An 8,241-nucleotide genomic window follows, 5' to 3' on the forward strand; every position below is an offset into this window, starting at 1 on the left:
AAAAATACACGTGCGGTCCGTTCGGACAGCTTCTTACCGCATACGGACGGATTTGGCGATCCGTATGGAAGGCGGGGTTTCGCACGCACGGTCCTGGCCGCATAATCGGCTCCGGCCGCACCGATCAGAATAAGGGCCCATGTGCACTGCAGGTGGGGCAGATGTAAAATGTGCAGAGAGAATTAGATTTGGGTGAGTTATTTTGTTTCTGTGCAGGGTAAATACTGACTGCTTTATTTTAACACTTAAATATAGATCTCATTTTGAAGTAAAACCCCACCCAAATCTAATTCTCTCTGCACATGTTACATCTGCCCCCCTGCAGTGCACATGGTTTTGTCCATCTAAGAAGGATTTTGTCAGAAAGAGTGAACTAGAATATGGCCCATTATGTGTTGGTAGTCACTGTCTGTAGTAAGCTTGCTGTGATAATAACTAACCACCAAGATCAGTGATCAAGGATTCTAAGGATATGAAAATGGATGACAGTTTTTAAAGACATAACAACAAATAAGTGAAAAGGAAAATCTATGCAGTGATGGGTGTATATAGTCACATCTATGTAGGATGTAAGGGGCTATACCACAGTGTCTGGACCTCATGCAATACTTACTCTTGTTATCTTTCAGGTGCTGCAGTGTTTGTTCCTTAGTGAGTAGAGCCTCGCAGTGCAGCCCTATCTCCCTGTCTAGTACAGAGCGGACTTTGTTCCTGGACACTTGTGTCAAATATTCCATCCGCACTGGAACAACAGATATTTGAGATTAGATTTACCTGACCATTACATCTGAATAGTATGTGGTATGAGATATCCCTACTGTAATCTATAAATGAGCTTGTGTTATGTCACCTAGGAGTTATCTTATATCAAATCACCTGTAGGATGTGGTTTTTTTTACTGGTCACAGATCTCCAAGATTACTTGTAACATTTGTAGTAATTTACAGAATGGGTACATTATCCATTTTGAAACATGGTTTTGTGGAAGCTGCCAAATGGAACTGCTCATCCGGCTGTTCTTAACGCAACCATTATTTACTAGTTCCAATAATGTGACTAGATTAGATTGCTTAAAGCCTTTACAGTCGCTATGAGTTGCACATGGGGGAGGTGTCAGGGGCATATGAGGGAGGTGTCAGGGGCATACGGAGGAGGTGTCAGGTGCATATGAGGGAGGTATTAGGGGCATACAGAGGAGGTGTCAGGTGTCAGGTGCATATGGGAGAGATTTGCATCATGAGAAGGCTGCCCTGCTCCTGTGAGCATGCCTGGGGCCTGCACATTCACAGTGAAGCCTTTTTCACATGAGCAGAGCTCTAGGAGTATGGACAGCTTTGTGCATGTATGCAGGGTGTCTGTATTGGGTGTGGTATAGGGGTCCGAGTCCGACAGTCGGGATCCCGACAGTCATTAGCCCGATGTGGTGGCATGGTGAGCGCAACAAAGCCCCTTGTGGGCTCGCCATGCTGCGGGCACGGTAGCACGCTGCATTTGCCACCTATTCTATTCTCCCTCTATGGCGGTCGTGGACCCCCACGAGGGTAAATAGCAGGTGGCTGTCAGGAACCCGTCTGTCTGTGTTTTGACAGTCGGGATACCGACGTCCGTTAAATGCCTGTATGGATCCCAACTGTCGGGACCTCGTCCGGCACCCGTCTGTATTGTGGGGTTAGTAGAATTCTAGATTATTCACAACTTGTTGTACACCACCCAACTGAATTGCTCCTCTTGTACCTCTTGCACCTCTTGTACCTAGCAGCATCTCTACAAAACTGAAACAAACTGATAACAAATCTACGTAACTTTAAAATTATGTTAATGTAAATAAAAAATGGTTTGTGAGCAAATAATTTTCAACTTTACCTTTTATATTGGACAGTTGTAATTTCCAAGTTAATGTTCTCAAAACCAAAGGTATTGGGTGATTAAACATAGCACGTAGCTTTACCTTCATGCTCGGTCTAGTTTCCAGAATATTGATCTACAGAAAGAATACGCATCACTCAATGTCTTGTATCCAAGAGCAACCTGTAATGTTTAATATACTGTACAAGAGCACCTGTCTGCTATGCAGTGTGAAGGAAGCCATTTTTGTACTTTCCTTATAGTCATGTGATTTTCAAAGATTCTTAACTCAGTTGTTATACAATAAATGGGAATTTATGAAGCAAATAAACAATAATAATGATAATAATAATAATAATAATAATAATAATAATAATGCATTTATAATATTTATGCTTATATTTTACTAGTTAATTTATTTATATCTCTTATATATTTAGCCAGATCTGTCACTCAACCCCTGTGGAGAACGTTCCTGTGTAGAACAGTTTCACTTTCATGTGTATGACGTTCCACCCCCTTGACATCACCTCCCCCCGCCCAGCCAGGGCTACAGTACACGCCCACCATCCACCATTACTCCACAGCCACCATCCACCATTACTCCTGCACATCCCTACCCTCTGCCAGGACCCCCGCAACCCCCCCCCCCCCCCCGCGATTTGCGGGACCCCCGCGACCCCCCCTCCCGCGATTTGCGGGACCCCCGCGACCCCCCCTCCCGCGATTTGCGGGACCCCCGTGACCCCCCCTCCCGCCATTCGCGGGACCCCGCACCCCCCCTCCCGCGATTCGCGGGACCCCCGCTTTCCACCCTCCCGCGAGTCGCGGGACCCCCGCGACCCCCCCTCCCGTGATTCGCGGGACCCCCGCGACCCCCCTCCCGCGATTCGCGGGACCCCCGCGACCACCCCGGTATCCGGACTATTGTTAGACAGCACTTACATCGACAGCCATTACATCGACACCATTAGTTCGACAGCTCAATAGGTCGACATGGTTTTAGGTCGACATACCATTAGGTCGACATGTCATTATGTCGACAGCTCATTAGTTCGACAGCTCATTAGGTCGACATGTTTTTAGGTCGACACTGCCATTAGGTCGACAGTGTCTATGTCGACAGTCAAAAGGTCGACATGGGTTTTTTCACTGTTTATTGAGCCGACATGTGCCGACAGGCGGTATTTCATGCCCTACTATCCACTAGGGCGTGGTGGGAGAATAAAATAGTGTGCCGAGCGCAGCGAGGCACCGTGCCCGAAGCATAGCAAGCGGCTGCGGTACACCTTAAACTGTGTCCATGTCGACTGTGTCGACATTTCGGCCAAAAAAACAGTGAAAAAACCCATGTCGACCTTTTGACTGGCGACATAGACTCTGTCGACCTAAAAACATGTCGACCTAATGAGCTGTCGACATAATGACATGTCGACCTAATGGTATGTCGACCTAAAACCATGTCGACCTATTGAGCTGTCGAACTAATGGTGTCGATGTAATGGCTGTCGATGTAAGTGCTGTCTAATATCCGTCCCAGACCCGACCACCCCCTCCCGCGATTCGCTGGACCTCAGCGACCACCCCCTCCCGCGAAACGCAGGACCCCCGCGACCCTCCCGCAAATCGCGGGACCCCAGCGACCTCTCCCTCCCGCGAGCCCCCTCCCGCGATTCGCAGGACCCCTGCATCCTCCCCTCCCGCGATTCGCCGGACCCCTGCGACCCCCCCTCCCGGCATTAAAAGGGCCCCCCGCGACCCCCCCTCCCGCGATTCACGGCATCCCCCCCCTCCCGCAATTCGCGCCGCCACCTACCGCAATTCACGGAACCCCCCGTAGCGCCCCCCTCCCGCTATTTGCGGGCCCCCTCGGCACTTCTCGCGATTTGCGACCGCCCCCTAATTCACACATTCGGGGATCCCACCTTCCGCGATTCATGCCCCCCTCACGCAATTCACGGCACCCCCCACACCCCCCTTCCTGCGATTCGCAACCCCCCACGACCCGCCCTCCCGCGATTCACGAAACCCCCCGTAGCGCCCCCCTCCCGCGATTTGCGGGCCCCCTCGGCACCTCTCGCGATTTGCCACCGCCCCGTAATTCACACATTCGGGGACCCCCCCTCCCGCGATTCATGCCCCCCTCACGCAATTCACGGCACACCCCATACCCCCCTTCTTGCGATTCGGAACCCCCCACGACCCCCCCTCCCGCGATTCATGCCCCCTCCCGCGATTCACGGACCCCCGCACCACCCCCCTGCGCCCACCCTCCCTTGATTCACGCCCCCCTCATGCAATTCACGGCAACCCCCCACACCCCCCCTCCTGCGATTCGCAGCCCCCCCACGACCACCCCCTCCTGCGATTCATGACCCCTCCCGTGATTCACGGACCCCCGCACCACCCCCCCTTGACTCACGGCACCCCACGCGCCCCTCCCCCAATTCACGGACCTCCGCAACCCCCCCTCCCGCAATTCACTAACCCCGACAACCCCCCTCCCGCAATTTGCGGACCCCCCTCCCCACGATTCAAGCCCCCCCGCGCCCCTGCCCACGATTTGCGGACCCCCGCCCCCTCCCGCTTACCGCGGATCCCCACACACCACCCCCCCTCCCGCAATTTGCAGACCCCCCAGACCCCCTTCCGGCAATTCCACCCCCCAGCGGACCACCGCGGCCCCCGCTCCCGCATTTCACGTACCCCCGTGACAATGGGGGATCCTGTACCACCACAAGCAGGTACCGCCCCTAGGTGGGAAATCCGGCCCTGGCTGCCGCACTGCAGGTTTCCCCACTGCCCTCTGCACCAGCGCCACAACTTTTATCAATGTCTTGCCCACATACCACTATTATACAGCCTCCTGCTCTCATGCACGCTCACTCCCTCCCAGTGGGAGGAGACGCTCACCCACTGCCGGGAGCTGCATACTGTCCCCCACCCTCCTCCAGTTCTAGGGATGCCCATCGACCATCAATGATTTTCAAATAATCGATGGTTTATTGCCGATGTTGAATACTTTTGCCATCAATGTGGGAGGACACTGCCCTGCCTCCTGTTCTCCTGCCCCGTAACTTCCGCCAGTGGAGACCCGCTCACCCTGTGTTGCCCACATTCCCCTATCATGCTTTACCGCCCAGCCTCCTGCTCTCATGCACCCTAACTCCCACCCAGTCGGAGGAGACACTGACTCCTGTATTTCTGTGCTGCCACGCTGGACCCTCACCCACTGGCAGAAGCTGCACAGTGTCCACCACCCTCTTTAGTCCCCCGTATGCCCACACACCCCTATCACTACCCAGCTTCCTGCTCTCCTGAACCGTAACTTCCACCACTGGGTAATCGCTGACGCTGTGTTGCCCACATACCCCTACCATGCCTCATATCCCAGCCTCCTGCTCTCATGCACCCTAACTCCCACCCAGTAGGAGGAGACACTGACTCAGGGCCACCGTCCGGTACTCCTGTGCTGCCACGCTGGACCCTCACCCACTGCCAGAAGCTGCAATACAGGGCATCTTTCATACAATTCTAACCATATTTCTCACAATACAAATGTTCACAAATTAAGGGGCGTAGCCCCTTACGCCGGTGTGAAGAGCGCCCGTAGGGCGCGATGAATCACCTAGTATCAACATATTCTTCTGTGGCGAGAAGATACTGTAAAAGAAACACTGGTATATAATAGGAGACTTGCAAGGGTGGGGGGTTTCTATGAAAGGGTTCTGCTCTAATGTAATATGAGTTTACAGCACATGTACATTTGTTTGATGCCTTTCTATTTATTTATGTTAGTATAAATGTGGAATGCTCAATTAATACCACTGTAAGGATAAGTATGGCCCCTTATAAGATAAAGTACATTTTCTGCTACAAATGCTACAAATGCAATAACACTACAGACATTGGGGTTGTTTCTAAGTTGGTAAAACCATGTTGTACTTTAGGTGGGGGGCATTTAGAAATAAACGGGTGTATCCAAACTACATTCTAAATTGCAGTGTAAAAAAAAAGTTTCCCAGTATTTGTGGGCTACATGTAAATGCAGTAATTTAACCTTCACGTAATATACAGGGTCTGTCTAGAAAGTAATGAGACTAAACCTGGGAAAAACTATTTATTGAACATTCAGAAACATAGGGTTAATAATCCGCAAAGTATGACCCTTGAGCATCGATACACCATTGCCAGCGTGTCTGCCAAGCTTGGTACACCTCCTGGAAGGCAATAACATTCTTGAGTGCCCTTGTCGTGACAAACGTCTACTTTGTCTATGATCTAAAAATGGTATCCTTTAAGGCCGAAGAGAAAAAAAGAATTTAGCCAGGGTAAGATCAGGACTGTAGGATGGTTGAGGCAGCATTGTCATGTTGTGCTTAGTCAAAAACTCCCTCACTTGCAGCAATGTGTGACTTGTTGCATTGTCGTGATGGAGAACCCAGGTAGTTGCAATCTCCTTGGGACGCAGAGGACCCTTTTTCTCCCATGTAAAATGCACCTTTGACAATTTGGTTGGTAGAAATTCCTTGTGAACCACACCGTTTGAGTTGAAAAAGACAATGAACATTAATTTGGTCTTTGATTTGCTCATTCAACCCTTTTTGGGGAGAGGAGATGATGGTGTGTGCCACTCTGCACTTTGCCTTTTGAAGGGGTATGCAATCTGGGATCACGGCTGTTGATCCCCTCCGACAGCCGTGATCCTGGCCCGTTTGCGGTCAGATCGACCGCATAACGACAGGCGGGATTCAATGTCCCGCCTGCCGATGGGCACAAAGGGGGCGTGGTCACAAAACGGCCTTGGATTGTCGATCTGCGACCCGGATAACGACAATCCACGGCCGTTATCGGCAGAACGTCGGGCCCGTTCTGCCATGATCCCGCAACAATGCTATCGTTAATGACAGCATTGAATAGGGAGCCACCGCTATTTCCCACGTCGGAAATAGCGGCGGCACATTGCATACCCCCCTTGGTCTCCGTATCCTATGTAAAGATCCAAGTTTCGGGACCTGTTATTACTCAAAAAACACTACCATCTAACAAATTGTGATCTGCCATAAAAGATCTTAAGGCTGATTGCCCTTAGATGAAATTTCTGAAGTCTTATTTATTGGCATTATTTTCTTGCCAATGAGCACTGGCTTCCTTGAACAAAAATGGGGTCCGAGGCATGATGGAAAAGACATCTGTGTATACTTTGGTGAAGAAGAGTCTGCACACCAGCCTCATAATATGGAACCATGTGCCATGCCCTGCCACTGTGTGCTGTTTGACTTGGAACCTCTTGGTCATTAGAGATAGTTGGGTATTACTTAGCAGGAATATCTTGTGTTTGTCTTGGCTCATGCAACATCCAGCCATTTTTTATGTTTTTTGGCTAGGATTACTTCATCTTAATATGATTTGAATAGAAGTGCCAGTCTTCCTATTTGGGATGATGAGTGAAAGACTGCCACATATGAGGAGAGTGTTAACCTACTGAAGTTCAGGTGGTGGCTCCTTCCCTTCCTGGTTAAGTCAAGACCTGGTAATTGAGTTGCACATGTCTGTGTTGCACAAAATATTGCTGGAGCACCACTGAACTGCAGTGACCATCTAATAAAGTACCAGAGTGTTCATCCAAGACTATGTGAACTCTCTACTTGAAACTACCTGCTACATGAATTTGTGTACACAAAAGAAAAAATCTCCACTCACGACTCCATCCTGGATATGAGAAGCCACCAGATCTGACTGACTCCTTAGAATGTTACCATCATGCAGTTGCTGAGCAACATAGCTGTGTATATTCTGTTCCAAACAGGAGCTGATGCTAGAAGTTAGTTGACTGTAGATGGTGCCTGGAAGGTATAATATTTATTTATTAACATTTATTGAAATTATTCTGACACTCCCAGAAAAGGGACGGTTACGATCCACCAAACACCCCCATGCACCTGCTTCCTGCCAGTCAGCCTTCTGATTTGCATTTACAATTCATAAGCATTCTCTGTCGCTAATGGGGCTCATGCATGCGTGATGAGTACGAAAAGCACGCGCAGTCATGTGATAATCACTCAATTTGTGAAATCCCTAATTAGCAATCCCTAATTAGCAATAAACTCTGAATCAGGCCCAATGTGTCCTACTTGAAGTCCGTTAGCACCCAGGGCCACTGGCACATCAGATGACTTCTGTACTTGCTTGGCTAATTGCTATTCCCCGCTCTGCACATTGTTTCTTGTGAAACCCCACATGGTGACTGCTGCGCTACCTCTTAAGCTGTCCCAGGCCCCCCAGACAGGCCAAGACCCAGGACAGCTGTATTTGCCCTACCTCACTCTGAGTACCCATGATTTCTATTGGAAGCAGTGGGTGATGTATGCTCATTCTACACATTAGCGTTTTCTA

General features: G+C 50.0%; 1 long non-coding RNA gene across 1 annotated transcript; it reads right to left on the reverse strand.

Moving 5' to 3' along the window:
- Positions 1-617: 617 nt before the first annotated feature.
- On the reverse strand, positions 618-7,665 carry LOC146058764 (uncharacterized). Its single transcript, XR_014469944.1, has 3 exons — positions 7,549-7,665; positions 1,864-1,981; positions 618-742 (listed from the first exon to the last, which is right to left on the reverse strand). It is a non-coding gene; the product is annotated as an uncharacterized LOC146058764 (long non-coding RNA).
- Between the last annotated feature and the right edge of the window lie 576 nt (positions 7,666-8,241).

This window comes from Crinia signifera, chromosome 2 (assembly GCF_055691185.1).
Source record: "Crinia signifera chromosome 2, ASM5569118v1, whole genome shotgun sequence".
Classification (NCBI taxonomy): domain Eukaryota; kingdom Metazoa; phylum Chordata; class Amphibia; order Anura; family Myobatrachidae; genus Crinia; species Crinia signifera.